The sequence below is a fragment of the Pinus tabuliformis genome, chromosome 6 (genome assembly GCF_031772625.1).
Source record: "Pinus tabuliformis cultivar Carrire ecotype Pingquan chromosome 6, CPIR1, whole genome shotgun sequence".
In the NCBI taxonomy this organism is placed as follows: Eukaryota; Viridiplantae; Streptophyta; class Pinopsida; order Pinales; family Pinaceae; genus Pinus; species Pinus tabuliformis.
This window is the reverse complement of record NC_142292.1, coordinates 506,194,000-506,216,302: the sequence shown is the minus strand read 5'-3', so window position 1 is coordinate 506,216,302 and position 22,303 is coordinate 506,194,000.

The window sequence follows — 22,303 nt, the reverse complement described above, 5'->3', positions numbered from 1 at the left end:
TATAATGCTAGTGGCCAAAAAGGATCTTGTGTCATGTGATCAGTACAAGACTGACCAGATTGTTGATTCCTATGGCTACAAAAAAAATAATATAACTATATAAACCCTAATGGGGGTGGAAGAACATGAAGAATTGGGTTGTATTGAGGAACACTGCTCTTCCATAACATCTCTAGTAAATTTTCCCATTCCAGGCACTATTTATATTTGCACATCCTCTTGGTGGTTTCACTTAACTTATAGTTTTTTACTTCACTTGGAATTTACTAATATTGTGGCATATTGCATTCCACGATGAAGTCTTGGCCAATAATCATTTTTGCATGTATTCTATTAGTATATGGACATTTGGGATAAAATACATTAGCTTTTACCATTGGTTTCGTTTCTAAAAGGATTTTGATATTATGTAATCAACTATGTGTTTAATAGAAAGAGGCATATAATTTCCTATATATATATATATATATAGGAAATTATTTCCTATATATATATATATATATAGGAAATTATATGTGTTATAATTCCAACATTAAATTATCAATCTGGGGTCGTAAGACTTAGAGGCACAAGCACAGGTAACACGGGATCAGAGCATCTAACCTAAATTAACATCAAATTCCTAAAATCAATTCCTATTCCTATTCCTGAATTAAGTACAGAATACAAATCACTAAACAATTTTAATCTCAATCTAAGTAAAGTAAATCAATCAAAACTTAATTTCAATGCAAGTAAAACTTAACTACAATGAAACCACACTGATGCATTAACTACAAAATACTCATAAGCTATCTACAGAATTCAACCTATGTTCAATGAAAGCATTCATTCAATCACTCTAATGCTAATCAAGACAGAGCATTCTATTCGAAGAACATGAACACTAAATAAAAAAGCATGAACACTAAATCTATGCTAAGCTCACGAATATGAAATCTAATTTAAACTAATGAATACAAAATCTAAACTAAGCTCCAGAGTTTTTGATCTACTTTGGCTCAATCAACAAAAGATATTCAAATGCAAAGGCTTCTAAAGTAACACTATCTCAAGCAATCAAATTATAAAACTCAGAGCAATCAAAACAAATGACATGTAAGGAAATTGAAACTCTATTGTCAAAGAATTCATCAAATCTACTGTCCTAATCAAGCTAGTGACAAAACTCAGATAAATCAAAACCTCTGTTCATAATTAAAAATATTGTTCACAATCAAAACTCAAAGGAATCTAACTATTGTTTATGATAAAACTCAGAGGAGATCTAGCCTATTGTTCATGATTAAAAAAAAAAAAGGTACCTATCATTCATAACGAAACTTGAAAGAAATCGAAAATCTTGCACATAGCAAAACTCAAATAACCGAAGCTATTTAACAAAACTCACGAAATCGAAACTATTTCTCACACGAAACTTCAAAGAGATTCTACAGTAATGCACGCACTTCTTAATGTTAACACAACACTATTTTCATTATATTTCATAGTCAATTGAGGAACATAGAATTGGAGAGTTCATGTAATGCCATCAAATTCATGAGGAATACAAAGTATGGGTTTAAAATACTTTCAATGCTTCAACTATGAATTTGAATAAGAAAGAGTTCATAAGCTTTTCTGTATAGTAAGATTCTCAAAAGAAACAGTGATATATTAAATCATTTCTCATCATGACTTTGATCAAGTTATATCAATCAGGGAAGTTTATCTTTGTCGACTTGGTCTATGAAATTACTACAGGAACATTAAGTACAAAAAAAACCTAAGCAATCACACAAAATGTTGTTGTAAATTAACAAAGCCAACTAATCCTAGGATCTAAACTAACTATAGATTTGTTTCCATAGGTGGTGGATCCTTGCCACTCCTGGAGCAAGCCCAAATTAACTCAAATCACTTAAAACTCAAGAAACAAAATCACTTACAATATTTATGTACAGAATTGATGTTGTATTAAAATTCAAAACATAATTATATGGATACCTTCTTTCAGTCCTTTCGATATATCCTCCTTATCTATCCACCTTCTTCCCAAAGAAAAAACTTACAATACAGGTCATCGCTAAGCCATTAATAAGATTTACAAGGCTAATTAGTCATTTTCCCTAATTCTGGAAAATTGCCCATTTTTAACAAATTGACCTCAAATATATTGGCATATATTTCTAACCATGAAGAATTTTGGACAAATGTTTGTAGGGAGCCTAATTTGTTATACTTTAAACAAAAACCTCTCTTCGATTTGTCACATTCAAATCCAACGCCTCGTAAATTGTTCTCGAAGTTGGTTGTCTGGCTCTTTTTGCAAGATTCTAGAACTCTAGAAAACAACCATTTTTTATAAAATTGCCTCAAAGACCCGCGTATAACTTTAGAACAATTCAAATATGGAGAAACGGTTTTGGATATAGATAATTTTTTATATTGGTAACAAACCCATTTGCTCATATTTTCCAGATTCACCTCCAGTTGCACGCAAATCGAGGTCAAACTTGGAAGTTTGGAAACTGAGCGAATTTTGAGCAGATTTGTTGATTTGCTTCTAGAGACCCACATGTGCGACTTGGGTGCAATCCAACTCATGGGAAGGTGTTAGAACATCATTTTGGACAATAACCTCCCTCGGTTTTCCCCAGAAGCGTGCCGAAATGTTGAAGCCCCAAATTGGATATTTTCATACTCTACTTGCACCAACTAGTTTAATTGACCTGTGAGGAATTTTGGCAATGGAAACCTGCGACAAATGAACTTAGAAAAAATCGTCATTAGTAAATCATGGAAAAATCATCCCTAACCATTGAAAAGCTAAGAAAACTAATGATAATCAACCACAAGATGCAAAATGTGATTTGACAGCAAGTTGAGGAATTATGGTACAGAATGAGTGTAAAAGTATATGAATTTAGGTTATGAATGGCGGTAATATATAGTGCAAAATTGGGGTTTTTCTAGACCCAACAATATATATGGATTTTTGTTTCCAAATTTATCAACATTTATTATGAAATAAATTATTGCCTCTAAGAGGCGCATTTTATAACCCAATATGAAGGAGATGTGTAATTCATTTCATGCTCAACCTCAAGTTCACATGTGTCCCTTGTAAAATAAAAATAAAATATTCTCGAAATAAAAGCAATGTCTACTATAATAAAAAAACAAAAATGAATATACATATTTGGTTACTTTTAATAAAAGTATTATACTATACCAGCCTTGATACATCTTAGAGGGATCAAATCTATTTTCACTCTAAAAGAGGTTTGCATCTCAAGATATTTGATCCCTATCGGTGCTTGGTAGATGCAGAGTTAAGATGGATATTTGTTGATTTAATTATTAATTATAATAAATTTTAATTATAGATATAACTATAATTTTATTTTTAGTTTATTTTGACCTAGTTGAAATGTTAAATAGGATATTACAACATCTCTACCATACTGGGCTGGAGAATTTTTATGCTTTTTATTTTTAATTTAATTTAATTTTTTATTTTATTTTGACCCAGTCAAAATGTTTAACAAGACATGAAAACATCTCTATCATCTTGGTTTGGAGTTGCATCTTAAGAGATTTGATCTCTCTCAGCGTTTGGTAGATGAAGAGTTAAGATGGATCTAGGTTGGTTTATTTATTAATTATAATAAATTATAATTATAATTTAATGTTTAGTTTATTTTGATGAAGTTGAAATGTTAAATAGGATATTACAACATCTCTACCATATTAGGCTAGAGATTTTATTTTTTTCTTCTCGACCCATTCAAAATATTTAATAGGACATGGCAACATCTCTACCATCTTGGGCTAAAGAGCGCCTCTTGGTGAAAAAACATTAATCATCTCACTTTCACTGTGTTGAGGGGCTCACTCTACAACCTAATATGAGGAATAACCCATGAGGTGTATACCAATTGGTTTGTGTTGGGTTTAGTCCCCATCAAGTCACTGGTTCAAACCTCATGGAGAGGGTTTCACCATGGGAGCCACCTTTGGGGCAATCAAACTATCCCTAGGGGTGTCCAAGCTCGATCGAGCTTCACACAATCTTGGTGATAACATCCTATTGGTGGGTAGATTGTCTTGCCATTCAACATAATCGTAGTAATAGCAACCCACTACTGGGCATATTATTCTTCCATCCAACATTAGGGTTGGCCCCGACCTAGGGTTAGCCTAGTTAAAAAAATAAAAAATACATAGTATGAAGTGTAATTCCTCTAGTGCCTAACCTCAAGTTGACATGTGTCCTTTTAAAATAAAATAAAATATTCTCTAAATGAAAAAACAATGTCTATTATAGTAAAAATAAAAATGAATGTACATATTTAGTTAGTTTTAATTAAAAACATTATAAAACATTAGTCATTCCACTTTCAGTGTCTTCACTTGGTTGTTTTCCATATTACAAGAGTACGAAAAAAAGGTGGTAAAAATATTTCACTCTCACTTTCATACATTAATAAAACATTTCAATCTCTATGTTAAGTAACATAATTTTACCCTAGATTTGGGTGGCAGTCCATAGGCACTATCCTAACCTCTTTAACTGTCATCATGATTGATCTTAATAGGTGGCACCCATGCGCCTTCAATGCCTTTCATCTGACACTTTGACCGCTCAGTTCTCATGCGCTGTATCAACTTGGAGATCTCCATGTATCTCATGCTCATGCCTCATTCAATTCACTAGCCTCCTCCTCGACGTTGGAAAAATATATGCATAAACGACCCTCCCTTACCTCACTCCTTGCTCTGCACCTCCCTAGAGAAAATTTGTAACTCTCCAATCCATCAAGTCATTGTTCTCTGCAACCTAGGATCTCTACTCTTCAATCTCCATCCTGTAATAATGGTTCATGAGGGTGGAAGAGTTAGGCACGGTGGTGGCGGTTGGGGTAGAGAGCGCCCCCCTCACAAAGCTCAACTCGATGAAAACTTTGATCTCTTTAACCCTAACATCCCTATGCACATTCGATGCATAGTCACCTCGCTGGAAGCTGGCGAGAGAAGACACATTGGCGATGGGAATTGGGGCATAAGAAACATATTAGCTCGGCACCTGTGGAAGAAAAATCAAGGCAGAGAAGCGATGACTCAAAAGGTGTTGGAGGCCAATGCCCAAGTGAACAATATATGACAATCTTTGTGTCTATTATCCAAATTATTCAGCATCTGCTTCCCACTTGTCCTGATTTCTCCTTCATCCGCCAGCTCTCAGGATGGCTCGAGCTCCCACTTCTTCTCTCCTACAACTCATTCACCTTCCCTTATGATTGATGACATGCAACTACAAATCTAGGCGTGTCGAAAAATAGAAAAGGGTTTGGCACAAAATAAATCAAGTTCATATCATTGCCTCATAGTGGAGGAAATGTCGGAAGACACAATGGCTCAGCGGACACTCAGCAAGGAGTGGTAGGTCTCCTCAAACTCCAAAGGAAAGTATGTGACCTAAATTGATAACTCCTCTCTTTCCTACTCTTTCTCATTGCAGTTTTATGACTAGCACTCTGGCACGATATCACTGGCTTTTTTGTATCCCTGTTATAAGTTTTTCGTGTAACTTTCTCTAGTATAGTGTATGGACTAAGTTTTTTCAGCTTTACACTTTCATGCAATTGTTTCCCCTCGGTGGGAAAATGGTCCCAATTTTGATATCACGAGAATCTCTATGGCCCTAAGCTTCTTAGTTATTTCATGCATGTTTCATATGTAATTCATTTTTGCTAATATAAAGTTCCATGTTTGCTTACGAAAAAAAAAACATAATTTTATCTTAATTTTAGAAAGAGAAGAAGAAATTAAAAGTAAAAAATATATATTTTTTCATTTTTGAATGTGAGGAAGATGTACATAATTTTTATAATTTTTAAAAATATTTTAATATGATATTTAAATAAACTATTTGAATATCTATGTTAACTAATATATTTCAATATATATAGAGAGTAAGAAAAATGTTGACCATAATAAAATATTTTAATGCACAAATAATCTTATTATTCTACATTTTGGGTCTCATTATTCTAAATTTTGACCATTTTTAGATATATTCTTTGATACATTTTGTCTAAAATCCAACAAAGTTTTGTTGAAATTGCTTGTATAATCTATATGGTCTACACAATCAAATTGCCCAAGAGAATTTTTAAAGTTTTGTATCTATTTATGCATTCAAAAATTCAATTTAAATAATAAAAATTTACACACGCATAAAACGAATATATATCCATCTTAAAAATGGATCTATCAAGCATGGATCATATCTTTTAAGATGCTAACATTTTTTAATTAAACTTCTAAACTTCTCATAAATTTAATGAAAATGAAAAAAGTTATACTATATTATCAAGTTACTTTTTATATATTTTTTACAATTGGATATTATATAACTTTTATATATTTAAATTACAACTAAAAATTGCATAAAAACCCTTAATCCAAAGAGTCCAAGTCCTTGATAAACCAACCTTGTTCGTTATTTCTAGTTGTCTCTTTGTGGGATGACCACATAATTGGCGCAATGGGATATTATCCACTCCATGCGATTTCAAATCCCAAGGGGGTACGTCTTTGGATTGTTGTGATAAGGTTCAAGGAGTAGGCTCCCCTACCTTAGTGGAGTATCTACTCTTACTAAGTCATAAATTTTTGGTATATCTAGCTTACGAGCTAAATTTTTGGGATGTCTAGCTTACGAGCTACCAAGTGATTGGCACAATGGGATATTATCCCCTCCAAGCGATTTCAAATCCCAGGGGATACATCTTTGGATTGTTGTGATAAGGCTCAAGGAGTAGGCTCCCCCACCCTCGTGGAATATATACTCTTACTAAGTCATAAAATTTTGTTATATCTGGCTTACGAGCTAAATTTTTGGGATACCTAATTTCAGGGATGTCTAGCTTACGAGTTGTTGGATATACTCTTGGTTTTACCGATAGGTTTGATCTTGGTCCTCACGACATTACTTAAGTTATAATTTTTTGTTACATCTAGCTTATGGATTATTGGATATACTGTAGTCATAAATTTATAGTATATTTGGTCTCTTGATTTTAATGTTGGAATTGCTCTTGGGCCTCACGCAGACTACTTAATTCATAAATTTCTGATATATCTAACTTATGAGTTGTTAGATATACTGTAGTCATAAATTTCTGGTATATCTAGTATATGGCTTGCGGGCTATTGTATATACTTAGGTATATGTGGCTTAGAGGTTATTGAATATACTCTAGCCATAAATTTGTAGTATATTTGGCTTACAAGCTATTAGATATACTCTAGTCATAGATTTCTATTATATCTGACTTACGAGTTGTTGGATATACTCTTGTGTTACCACACTGCTAGGTTTGATCTTGGGAATTTCTTATACTCTAGTCATAAATTTATGCTATATCTAGCTTATTGACTATTGGATATACTCTAGGCTAGGTTTGATCTTCAACATTTCTCATATTACTTATGTATAAATTTCTAGTATGTTGGATATACCCTTAGGGTTACCACACTACTAGGTTTGATCTTGGACTTTGCCCAGATTACTTAAGTCATAAATTTATGGTATTATTACTTATGGGGCGTTGGATATACTCTTGGTGTTATTGCAAGATTTGATCTTGGGCTTGTCCCAGATTACTCCAACAAATTACTAATTCACCATAATAATAATAATAATTAAGAGTCATTCACTGACTTTCCAATTAGAAATATTTAAAAATTATTTAAGTGGATATTTAAGAAAATTTAAAAATAGATAAATAATTAAGAGCCATTCAATGACGTTCCAATTAAAAATATTAAAAAATTATTTCTGGTCAATTTTGTTCAAAATTAGATAGAGATTTTTAAACATCATAAGTTTAAGTTGTTTAATCTGCAAAGATAGAATGCATCGCGGGTTTTTTAGGGTGTTGAATCTATTTATGCATTCAAAAGTGCATTTTAGACAATTAAAAATCACAATCTTACTAGAAATTGTATTGTTGAATTCCAACCAAAAAATCATTTCATATATTAGTTAGACCTCACCACAAATTTTTTGTTTGTTTGTTAGGTAATGTGAGCCTTGAGATGACTGGCATGCCTAACTTGTGGCTTGAGTAATTGTAACCCAGGGGGCATCTAAACCGTCAAAATCACTTGGAGATCGCACCCGACTTGGATCACACCAACGCTTAGCAGGATTAGGTTTTTGTCCATAAAATTTCGAACTAATGACATTTTCACCACAAAATGACTTAACAAAACACCTTGACATCATCTATTGTATGCCCAAAAATTTAGTTTACACCAAACTTTAATATTTCATATTTAATTTAATTAAAATTTAAAATCTCAAAATTTAAAATATAAATAGACGAAGATCAAATTGAAAATATATGATGTAACTTTATATTTAAAGCTCTTAATTACTACCACGCTAACATTTTGATCAATTTTGTATTTAATATTAAAATATCATACTCAGACTTGTTGCAAATTTTATATGAATATTTGAAACTTTGGGAGGTCTTAACAAATTTAAGTGTATCTTTCTAGAAATTAATATTTAATTGTTTTGTGGGTCCATACATATACGAGTGTCGTATAATTTTTATGCATGTCATTTTAAGGACATAAAGTTTTCTTCTTATACTTATGTCATTCTTTACAAGTTTGGTGGGCTCCATATGTTTATTTGATAAGTATATAAATTATAAAAACAAATATTCTTATTAAATTATATTATGTAAAAGGATATTTTGTATTTTAATATTAAGAGTATTAAAGATTTATTTTAATATTTTTTCTAAATGAGGGTGTTCAGAGTGGACATCTCTACTTTGGCATATTATCCACTCACATAGAACGCCGTTACATTTCTTATTAAATTTGACGCTTTATATGTGTCTCTGTCATTTCATTGATCATGGCATGAAATTAACACAAGGTTAAATGAAATTTGAATGTTGCAAGAGGTGTAGGGAGGTACAAGAGGACTAGGTTGGTATTTATGGCAATTCCTTACCATGCTCAACTAATAATTAACATGGTAGTGGCTCTAAATTTGTGTTATCATTCAACACTTAGGACGTCAACCATGGGAATTCTCACTACATTGCTATATGGAATTCAAGATTTGAGAGAAATCCAACCCCTTTGGCATTTTTGGCTCCATTTCCTATCTTGGTGTCTTTCTTACAATTTCAATTACTACTTTTTGCCTCTGATTCCTCAGCTTAATGGTGCTCAGATCCTTGGCCTTTGAAATACTTGGTAATCTGAAGCATGCACTACATCCAAGATTGATCATGCTGAGAATAGCTAGAATTGAGATTTTACACACCAATTACTCCTCACATTATCCATCAGATCTTTTGGTCTCGACCTCTCTATGGTTGTCGCACCGCTCCTAGTAAAAAGTCTCTCAATTCAGCTCTGTTATTTATTTATCTACTCTCATTAAGGTTTTCTCCATATTGGGTTTGCTAGTTTTTGGGCTCAAATTTCCTACTTGGGCATTTCAACAAGGTTCCATCTATGGTACCCCACCTTCTCTTAACCATTTCCCCTTTTCAGGTCATCCTTTCACCTCGTGTTCTTTGTTCTCTTGTTAGCTTTATTTATCTTTCCCTCACCACCTCAGATTACCCTTCCATCTAGGTTACCTCTTCTCCCCTTTTTTCTTCGCCATCTCAGTCCCCCTTAGTTTCTCATCCACCTATTGTTGGATACAGAGGTGGTAGGTGGGGGCATTCCTGTGTTTCCGCCCAAATTGATTACCACGTTGCCTCTACTTCCTAGCTTAGTGCTCAAACCCAAGCTTGTGATTCCATGGCTCGATATTAAGGAATCATTCTCTAAGTGGTCCAACGGGAAATTGGATGAGTGGAAGTTGAAGTGCGCCATAATCAATGTTTCATTTCTAATCCCCGTGTTAATGCTACCATTCGTAACTAGATCCCTGATACCAGGACTTCTACTTAGTCACATTTTTCCTTGTACATGAAAGCAATTAATGTTTACTAACACACTAACATTTTCATGGGACGACTCCTCACCTCATGTTTAGACACTTAGTAGAAGAATTTTATTAGATTGGTAGAGCTAGAGGAAAAAATTGATAGTATTGACCGAAGTTGGTCATTCTATCCAAGAGATCAGCCAACATCTCCTTCTCCTCGGATGAGGATGGTGACCAATCAACACGAATGTTTGGGTATTTTTCCCTATAGTTATTATGACTCACTAGCTTTTTGTTTGTAGTACTAGTAGTATTTTTTTCCTACTCATGCAGGTGTATGTCAAGGTTTGGCGCAGCTAGCCTGTTTATTATAAGTTTTTATTTATAAGACGCTCTAGTTAGATAAGGTCTTAGTAACCTAAAGACTCTAAACTTATGTTACTAGTCTGGTTTCCCTTCAAATAGACTAGTAGCAAAAAAATTTGGTCTATGGAATCCTCATTTGATGTAATGCAAAGTGCCTAACTTCTTAAAAAAAATCAACATTCATATTTTATTTTTTCCCTTGGTATTTAATACATCAAAGTTAATATGCATCTATGCTAATATTTTATATTCAATTGTGTTTGAATATTGTTATCAGGAAAATATGATTTTTATATTAGTATTTAATTTATCAAATTATGTATGTATATGTAAGAAAAAATGTGTGCAAGGAAAGTAAAGGAAATTCATAGGTTAATCTAGTAGGTCTCAAGTAGAAGACTTCATAACTAACTCCAACCTAATTGAATATAAACAGACTCCATCCCAAAAAAGACACAAATTTGTCTTCTTAAAAGATGTTTCTTTAAGTTGGAATATATATATATATAGATATATTTATTTATTTATTTATTTTTTAATTTTTTAACTTTATATATATATATATAATCTCAACTTGTTTAATAGAGAATTTATTTTTGGAAGCAAAACAGAGTTTTATTTTTTTTATTAAATTAGAAAAAAAAATCATTATTTAGATATAAAATTTATTATTATTTTTTAAATAAAATAAAAAATAGATAATAATAATCTGAGTGGTAACATAATTGGAAATTATTATGATATGAGACCCAAAAAAGACACAAATCTATCTTCTTAAAAGATGTTTCTTTAAGTTGGAATATATATATATATATATATATATATATAAAAATAAAAAAAAAAATTAAAAGAATTTATTTTTGGAAGAAATAAAAAATTATTATTATTTTTTAAATAAAATAAAAAATAGATAATGGTAATCTCAGTGGCAACATAATTGGAAATTATTATGATATGAGACCCAAAACTAACAACGAAAATCTACATAAATAATATTAATTATAATTAAAAAAATCCATTTTAACTATTTCATATATATATATATATATATATATATATATAATTTTATATTTTATATTACATAATATTTTAGTCTATACCAATTTTTTTTAACCTAATTTTAACTTTTTAATATTAATCTTAACTAATGTAAAATCAACCTTTTGATGATGAAATTGAGGACTATGATGAACATGATGATGGCGAAATTGAAGTCTTAAAAGAAAGTTGGCTATATGGTCGCATCAACTTTGTTTTTGTACTTACATATCCTTAAAGATCATACTCAAGCGCCTGAAGAAGATGGTCTCAAATTATAACAAGACAAAAGTTAAAAGTGTGTTGCATTATTTTTTACTTAATTAGTTTTTTAATATTTATATTTTATTTAAATAGAAAAATAATATTTATTATTAATAAAAAAATATTTTAAATTTATATAATTTAAATGAATTTGACTATTTCAATGTTAAAAAGGTAGGTAGGATATCTCTACTCTATGAAGGTTCTTTTGTTACATAACATATCATATATGAAGGTTACTTTCTCACATAACATATTATATATCAATTTTCTGAATTTTTTTTCCTTTATAAATAATATAAAGATAAACATAAATTTATGTTAAATTAAAATATAATTTTAGAAATAAATAATTTATATATGAAAAATATAATTATATGTTTTAAATATTTAATTATTATTAATGGTTTTTTTTTATATAATTAAAAGATTTTATTTTAAGTAGTTTGGTGAATAATTTATTTTTTCTCTAGAAATTCTTAGTTTTATTAGAAAAAAAAAATTATAATTTTATTTTTGTTTGCTAGTGTGTTTGTGACTTGAGAGATTAATCTATGGTTTAAGAAATTAGTGAGATTTGATTTTCAAATTTCTTTGAGCTAGGCTCTCGTGGGTATTGAATTTTATTCAAGGGTGAAAAACCACCTCCCTTTCCATCATTAATATTTTTGAATTAAAAAATATAAATAACTTTGATGCATGGATATGTACAATAACATAATATCATATAATATAATAACATAATATCATATAATATAATATTTATGAATACAATATAAATGCAACCTATATTTGAATCACAACTTTAAAGTGCCCTATCACTACACCCTAAATCTTCATGAAACTTAAATCTTAATCAATTATTAAAAACTTAACAAATTTATAAAAATTATAATGTTTATTTAGATAATTTTATTTTACTAAATAATTTCATTGTGTTATTTATATATGATCCTATTTTAAAGTTTCATAAAACTTAAATAATCATGAATCATTTAAATTTTTATAAAACATGAATAATAATATTAGATTTAATCATGTGTATTCATTTTAACATTTATTTAGAACTTTTAATTTTTAATTGCACTGAATGGTCTACCATTTTTTTTGCAATAGCTGAGGAAAGGTAATGAAACATCATATTTATAAAAAGCTATAAAGATCGATTTCAACCTCTCATTATTGGGGGGCAAAAAGCAGAAAATGTCAACCTAATATCTTCTTCCTTTATAAATATTCTTTCACAATTGCATAGTTCTATCAATTTACTTTCCAGCTGTATATCTTCCATCACTATAATTTGACTCTGGAGCTAGGCTGTGGGTGTATTTTTTCTACAAATGAAGTCTACCCACCTTCAACCCAGTTCAAAAGTAGCTCTAAGTAAACCAGCACTGCCCATTATTCACTGCTTAAGCTATAATTGCCATCATGAATTTCTGAATCAAAATACTCAAAACAAAACAGTTTGATTTAAATTATACTTTTCATCATTTGGTTTTAGTTTTCTGTAATGCTGGTAACACAGTGACAAGCGCAGCAACAGTGAAATGTGGAATAGAGAGGACCCAAATGCTTTTTCAACATCATAACTCCCCCATTAAACGTCTGAAATTCCTCTTAATTTCTCTGACGCCATCTGGTGAGGGTGGCCATAGGGAGCTGATGCATGATGGGATGGTTCATCTGAATCTTAGACTAAAAGCAAGCTATCTCCTTGATCCTATTATGTAAAGTGCAATTTCATTTTCACTCTTTAATGGATGCATTAAAATTGGAAAAAGAAATAAATAAAGTGCAGGCAGGTGTGACCAGACGAACCCTCTCTGAAACCTGCAAGTACATTCATTACGTGCTGATCAATGAATGTGGGAGCCACTGCTACATGGTTTTTATTATTATTCAATCTTCACAATTTTATTAAGTCGTAGTCTAAGGAAGTCAGGTTTTTGCTAGAAAATATAATGGAAATTGGGATAGGATTTTAAGAAAATTTCGCTAACATATTTAGAAATTTGGGTTACAGTTGTCAATTTTTAAGATTGTGGGTGTATGTGGTTTTTGATGATGCTAAACTATTTCTATGAAATTATTCAAACACTCTCATCAATTTTTTTGAAAAAGAAATGATCAGACAATCTTCAAGATTGTGGGCATGGTTTTTGATGATGTTAATCTATTTCCACTATTAGAAAACTATTAACACTCCCATGATCAATTTTTTTGAGAACTAAATGATCCTAAAATCTTCAAGACTATGGGTGCCAGTGGTTTTTGATGGCGCTAATCTATTTCCACTATTGGAAAACTATTCAAACACTCCCATGATCCATTTATTTGAAAAATAAATGATCTTGCAATTTTCAACATTGTGGCTTTTGATGGTGCTAATCTATTTCCACGATTAGAAACTACTCAAACACTATCAATTTTTTTGCTCCTATGATCAATTTTTTTGAAAAAGAAATGATAGGTAATCTCCAAGATTATGAGTGTCAGTGGTTTTTGATGGTGCTAATCTATTTCCACTATTAGAAAACTATTCAAATACTCTTATCATCATTTGTTTGAAAAAAAAAATGATTTGGTAATCTTCAACACTGTGTGTCCATGGTTTTTGATGGTGCTATTCTATTTCCACTATTAGAAAACTATTCAAAAACTCCCATGGTCAATTTTTTTGAAAAATAAATGATCCTGAAATCTCTTCCATCATTAGAAAACTATTCAAACATTCCATGATCAATTTTTTTTGAAAAATAAATGATCCTGAAATCTTCAAAACTATAAGTGTATGTGGCTTTTGATGGTGCTAATCTATTTCCGCTATTTAAAAACTAACCATTCAAACACTCTCATATTCAAACACTCTAATAATCAATGTTTTTAAAAAATAAATAATCTCACAATCTGCAAAACTATAGATGTAAGTGGTTTTTTTTCATGGTGCTAGAAAGCTATTCAAACACTTCCATGATCCATCTTTTTGAAAAATAAATGATCCGGCCAGCCAGGGCTGTCCAGACAAAATTGTCACCTCTGTCCACAACGCCTTTAATTACTCCGATTTACTACCTCACAAGCAGTAAAACACCACCGTATCACTGGCAACAGGACCCTGAATAATTAATTATTATCTGTTCCTGAACATTAGAATTGGATTGGAAAGGTAGGTCTGTCGGTAGAAAGGAGCTATTGACTGTTGCTGCTACAGTTGAAGAACAGTAATAGTACTGTTTGGCGAGATTTTTACAATCTTCAAGGTTTGTACGAGGCGAATGAAAGAAAAATTGGCGTCCAGACAAAGTAACTACTGAAAAGTCTGTTCCCCCCGAGAGAGGCAACGTCACGAGCATCTAGCCGTTGATGTCATCCAGGAAATTGCTGTGGGGGCCTGCTGAACTAATAGTGCGTGACTAATGCGACCAACGCAGGGGGAGGGGAGACTAAGGCAGACTGAGCTGTAGTGTCTTCAAGCTGCCATCCTCTTACGTACCTTTCTGAGAGGCCCACATCCATAATTGCAGGCATAAGCTCTCCCCCTACGTCGGTCCACACGGATTCCGTTTAATCCTCTGCTAAAGTCGTTGCTGGTGTGAGATGACAAACAAGAAATCATGAGTTTTTTTCGATTTCAGATTGTAATCCATAGGCAAGACTTATCCTGCCTGCTGTGCCCTGCCAGGGTTGTATACGCCGATCATTGGATTGGATTTAAGTAAGTAGATTATTTAACGGTAGTGCGCACAATTAAGGACTAAATATTTTATATTAGTGATAATTTTTCATTTTTTAATTCAATAAAATTATAAAATTTTGAAAAATATAGATTGATGAGATATTTAATTTTATAAATATAAATTATTTATATACAGTATTTTAATTTAATTAAAAAAAAATACAAATAATTATTTTGATAATGAAATTTAGTCTATATTTAGGTTTAAATTAAAAATGATAATATGTTTTTTTTAATAAATAAATAAACAAATTAATAAATAAAATTAAAATATAAATTCTTATTATTATAATACACTTAAATTAATTTATTTTAATAGCTTTGATTTGACATATATAACAATTCTAACCCTATGATGTTATTCTTAATCTTTTAAATTAAAATGAATATGAAATAGTTAATATTTTTTTTTATGTATTTTTAATATAAAAACACCTTTTAATTTCATAATAGTATAACTAACTATTGATTTATTAATTATCTCTCTTTTCCCTTGGTCAAATATAGTCGTTGGAGGTTCTACTCTGACTATTTAACATGTAACCTAGATCTGATTCTTCAACTTGTGCTGACGATGAACCACACTGTGGACAAATGTAATAAATATAAATTAATTATATTTATCTAATTAAATATTTTATAGAAATATATTTAAGAATTTATAATTTTATTAAATTAAAATATTAAAAACTATTAGCGATATAAAATAAATATTTTAAAATTATTAATTTTATTTTTTAATATTTAAAAGATATTGTATTTTTAAACTTGAATTTACGAGGTTGGAGAAATTATTCAATTGAGAAAAATTTTAACAATTTCTTCTTTCAAAAGTTAATAAAAATTGTTATATATTTATTTTTAATACTAATTAATTTAGTTTAAAGAATACAATTATTTAAATTGCAAACATTTAAGAAAGACTTATACATGTATATATTTAATTTTATTTACATGAATACAAATTAATAAAAATATTTAACTTATAATTTAGCTACATTTTACTCAGAAAGACTTATACATGTATATATTTAATTTTATTTACATGAACACAGAGTAATAAAAATATTTAACTTATTTAACTAGAATGGTATTGGGAAATTTTTTATTAATGAGATTTATATAAAAAATGAACATATATAAAATATTTTATATGATAATTAAATTATATAAATAAAAGTTTATGTAATATAATTTTAATAAATGCTTATTGTTTATTGATATTTATATTTATAGGTAGAATTTTTGTTGTAGTTTTATTTTTTAGTATTTAAAAAATATTATACTTTTAGACTTTAGTCTAACGCAAATTTTAATAAAATTTTGTTATATATTTACTTTTAATATTAATTAATTTAAATTAAGGAATACACGGCAAACATTTTACTCAAAAAGACTTATACATGTATATATTAATTTTATTTAAATGAATACACATTATGAATTTAAGATGGTATATATATTTTTAGAGTAATAATAAAAATATTTAAGTTATAATTTAGTTAGAATGGTGTTGAGGAAATTTTTATTAATGAAATTTGTATAAGAAATGAATATATATATATTTATATATATAGATATATGGCGGGGGCTGGAGAAGAGAAAGCCAGGGTTTGCAGCAGAAGTTAAGCGTTGGGTACCATGGAGAGGCAAGAAGGGGGAGTTCCACTTTGTAAGGTCCTTGGGTGTGCGGTGCGGTTGGGTGTCGGGCGACCGGGCGCGCGCACACAACAGGCGGTCGTGCATGACCGAACGATCAATTGAGCGAGCGGTTGGCGAAGTGCGGAGCTGTGGTTACGACGGTAGTGCGACCACTTGTGCGACGATACATGCGACGAACATGTGTTACAATGGATTGCGATGGGGGGTTTTATACACTTGGTTGGACGTTTGCGATGTGGGTTGGCCGACTTGCTATGGAGGGCAAGGCCGACACATAGGTGGGCGTACAGAGGGGTGTGTAGACGGTGATTTGGTGGTCGGCTGGGTGAGCCACCACCCCATTGCGATGACTATATATATGGAATACGTTTGGAGCATTCGTTCATCATTCGAACATCACTCATACGCACTCCTCTCTTGGAGTCAAGACTTGTGCGCAGATTTGAGGGGGATGAGCACATAGCTCATGCGCTCCCTTGGTTGAACGCACTTGGTGGAAAGCTCTTGGTGAAGAGGTGAACGCGTTGGGCAAGGCATGCCCGAGGTGATCGTGCGGAAGGGTCGACGACTTGGCGTGGGTGTCTTGGTGACTCGGGTGAGCGCCCACCCATCATGCAAGTGTGCACGGAGACTTGTTGGAGTGTTGGTTTGTGGACAGAGGTGTGCCTTGGTTGGAGGCGCCCGTGTGTGGCGACTTTGAGGTGCGCCCGAGTTGGGTAAACGACACGAAGGTGCGATGGGGTGAATGAAGGTTTGGTTAGTCGTGCGGCGACCGTGCGGAGGTGCCGACGAGCTGGGCAATCGAGTTTGCCGAAGTTGTATATTTGGCTAAGTGTAAATTTGGGGTTTCCCAAGATTTAACTTGTGCATTGTAAAAATGAAGATGTTATAATATATTGATTCGGGCAGACTCATATTGCAGGGAGTTGCCCCTCCCTTTATACTGTGCAATTGTCTTCTTCGTTTATAATTGATGTTGATAATGAATGAGTATGGGTGTTCATTGGTATAAAGGCTAATCACATAATAATACTTGGTTGCGAAACACAAACTAAGTAGGAGAAAGTGAATTAGGCGTAGTCCACGAACATAAGTATTGGTGAAAAGAAAGTGTTCGGTGGTGCCGCACCTTGCTATAAGCGGTTGAAAGACTACCGCAGGTGTAGGGGCGTGACAGTTGGTATCAGAGCTAGTCTGAAGACTTGGAGGAGTCTTGCAGGAAGCTGGGTGAAGCAGGTGTACATACACTTGACAGTTGATATTTGAGCAAGGTTGCTCGTGACAGTGGAAGCAGGTACTTGCAGGTGAAGGAAGCTAGTTTCACATACAAGTGGAACAAGGGCCGGTTCATGGTTGCAGGGAACTTGGTGAAGCTGGTAAAGGTTGGAACCGGGTGTCGTAGAGTTGGGCAGGCGGTACTACGTGCTGGTCATACGATTTGGGCACTTGTCAGGTGGGCAAGTGGGACTGCGTGTGGGCAGGTATACACGGTTTGGGCGTCTGTGGACCGAACGAAGTACGAACCGGGGAAGACGAAGTACAAGGCATGGCAGGTTTGGAAGAATGTGAAGGGAAGCTCTTGCTTACCTTATACAGGTTGAAGCGGATGAAAGAAGAGAATCCCCGGATTCGAGAGAAGCTTGCAGTCTTGGAAAAGAATGTTGAAGACGAGCTTCTTCAACTTGGATGGACAATGGAGCAAGGTGAAGTTGCAGATTGTGAAAACAAGGAAGAGGAAGCTGTGATAGTTGAAGATGTTGCAGACATGATCATGATGGAGGACGAGCTTGAGATTGATCAAGTCGGACCAGGATCGTGCAGTTTGCAGACATGGACGAATAAGGATACTCATTTGGAGGAACCTCATGATGATGATGAAGAGCAAGGATTGTTGATTGTTGCAAGACTTGTTGGGGTTGTTTGTGACCTTATAGTAGAAGGTACAAAGGCCCGTGACAAGGGAGGAACATGATGATCGTTGTGGAAGATTGGGTCATGTTTTAGCCACTTTAGCTAAGTGCCCGACATGGCTCATGATTGAAGGGCACACTCTTGAGGTACGATGATGTTTGGGTGGACTTCTCATGGCCGAGACCAAGAGCAAGTCTTGGTGGAACCTTTAGTGGGGGAGCTATGATGGAAGGGACTCGTGATGATGATGATATGGTTGGGTTGAACCGAGACTCAACTACTTTTGACACATGGGAGCTGATTGATCTATGATCATGGGCAACACATGGATAGATGAGGCAGGTGTATACTTGTTTCTATGGAGACTTGAGGGTTGACACATTGCAGATGTGATGGAGGTAGCTTCATGGACTTGGATGTGGCATACCGAGAGTTGGAGTTTGATGAGATGGTCTCTTCATATGGAGGAGGCACACATATGGATGATGTTGGGATAGATGTGGCTGATTTCGTGTAGCACATTGACACCAAACATCATGGATGACATGTTGCAGATGAGATGAGGACTACTTCATGGACCTGAGCATGGTTTACTTATATGGATGGATTCTTGATCGAGTTCAGGATGTGACAGGATGCTTTGAGGAACGACTGATGGTGGCATGAGGATGTGCATTCTCATGGTTTGAGCGTGACAGTTGGACTGATCACCCGACTAGTTCAGACATGGGGGCTATAGCATGTACAGGGATGTGTTAGCATTATGTTGGAGTATCATGGCAGCGGTTCACATGAGGACGAAACATGATGAGGTCGACACGATATGTTGCAGTAGGCATGTAGCTTGAGATGGAGGGACTAGCCTTCCACGATGGAGAGCAGCATGTGGATATTGTGACATGATGGTTGATGATCATGGATTGAGATGACTTCCGATGTATGACATACCGATGGGTGCATACCTTGGTATGGTTATCTTGGTGACGGATGGTTGCCGAGGTGAGACATGGTGGAGATGGTAGTTCTACATATGTTGCAGTGATGGTTGCAGTATGTGGAGGAGTTGACATCATGGATGATCTTGGTGGATGGTTACCAGGATGGTATGTTGTCGAGGACGACAACGATTTCAGGTGGAGGAGGATGTAAGGTCCTCGGGTGTGCGGTGCGGTTGGGCGTCGGGCGACCGGGCGCGCGCACACGACGGGCGGTCGTGCACGACCGAACGACCGGTTGAGCGAGCGGTTGGCGAAGTGCGGAGCTGCGGTTATGACGGTAGTGCGACCACTTGTGCGACGATACATGCGACGAACATGTGTTACAATGGATTGCGATGGGGGGTTTTATACACTTGGTTGGGCGTTTGCGATGTGGGTTGGCCGACTTGCCATGGAGGGCAAGGCCGACACATAGGTGGGCGTTCAGAGGGGTGTGTAGACGGAGATTTGGTGGTCGGCTGGGCGAGCCACCACCCCATTGCGATGACTATATATATGGAATGTGTTTGGAGCATTCGTTCATCATTCGAACATCACTCATACGCACTCCTCTCTTGGAGTCAAGACTTGTGCGCAGATTTGAGGGGGATGAGCGCATAGCTCATGCACTCCCTTGGTTGAACGCACTTGGTGGAAAGCTCTTGGTGAAGAGGTGAACGCGTTGGGCAAGGCGTGCCCGAGGTGATCGTGCGGAAGGGTCGATTTGTGCGACGACTTGGCGTGGGTGTCTTGGTGACTCGGGTGAGCGCCCGCCCATCGTGCAAGTGTGCACGGAGACTTGTTGGAGTGTTGGTTTGTGGACGGAGGTGTGCCTTGGTTGGAGGCGCCCGTGTGTGGCGACTTTGAGGTGCGCCCGAGTTGGGCAAATGACACGACGGTGCGATGGGGTGAACGAAGGTTTGGTTAGTTGTGCAGCGACCGTGCGGAGGTGCCGACGAGCTGGGCAACCGAGTTTGCCGAAGTTGTATATTTGGCTAAGTGTAAATTTGGGGTTTCCCAAGATTTAACTTGTGCATTGTAAAAATGAAGATGTTATAATATATTGATTCGGGCAGACTCATATTGCAGGGAGTTGCCCCTCCCTTTATACTGTGCAATTGTCTTCTTCGTTTATAATTGCTGTTGATAATGAATGAGTATGGGTGTTCATTGGTATAAAGGCTAATCACATAATAATACTTGGTTGCGAAACAAAAACTAAGTAGGAGAAAGTGAATTAGGTGTAGTCCACGAACATAAGTATTGGTGAAAAGAAAGTGTTCGGTGGTGCCGCACCTCGCTATAAGCGGTTGAAAGACTACCGTAGGTGTAGGGGCGTGACACACTCCCTCCTATAGTCAGGGTGTTTCGAATCGATTCAAGAAACCTCTGGAGGCTGAAACAGGAATTTTAGGAGGAGGGAAACAGAACAATAGAGGTTCACAGGGGCAGGAAAATACGCAGGAAGAAATCAGAAGAGAAACACGAACAAAAGGAGAAAATCAGAATGCGGACAACAGAAATCGAACTAGACCGTGTAAGCCTAGGGCGGCCATCACACCCAGAGTGGTGTTAAGTGATCCAGTGCTACAGGCGCATAGGGAACGTATGGAAACTTACACAGTCATTTGTAAATTCATGGGGTTATGGCCAACAGAGAAGGCTTTACAGACATGGGTAAAGTATCATTGGAAACCTAAGGGGGGTATAGATCTGCACCTAGGATCAAAGGGTTTCTTCGCTGTAGTTTTTACTAACATTGAGGATAAAGACAGGGTGTTTGAAGGAGGGCCCTACTTCTATGCTGTTGCAGGCCTCTATATGCAGCCTTGGGTGATGAATTTTGTCCCGGAGCGCGAGACATTCACTTCGGTCCCGGTTTGGGTAAGGCTTTACTCCTTACCATTGGATTATTGGCAGCCAGAATCATTAAAAGCAATAGGAAATAAACTAGGGCATTTTGTAAAAATATCAGAGGCCACTAGGCGGGGAAAGTATACCTCCTTTGCCTGTATATGCATAGAGATGGACCTCTCTGGAGCTCTACCAGATGAAGTAATTCTGGAAGTTTTTGATGAAGAATGGGTACAAGCGGTGGACTATGAGCATGTTCCTTTCAGATGTCGCAAATGCCATGAACATGGGCATCTATTCAAGGATTGCCCCTTAAAAAAAATGGAAAGCAGAACTAAAGCTACCTCAGGGAAAGAAACTGAAAGCTTTAACAAAGTGGGAAACAGAGGTAAAGGAGGGAGAAAGCACCAAAAGAAAATCAACGAGGAAAAGCAGCCAAGTCAGAATAGGTACAAGGTACTGGAAGAAGAAGAGGAGCATGATAAAGTAAATCAGACTCTGGAGGATAGCCCTGTGGAGAAGGAAAAGGAA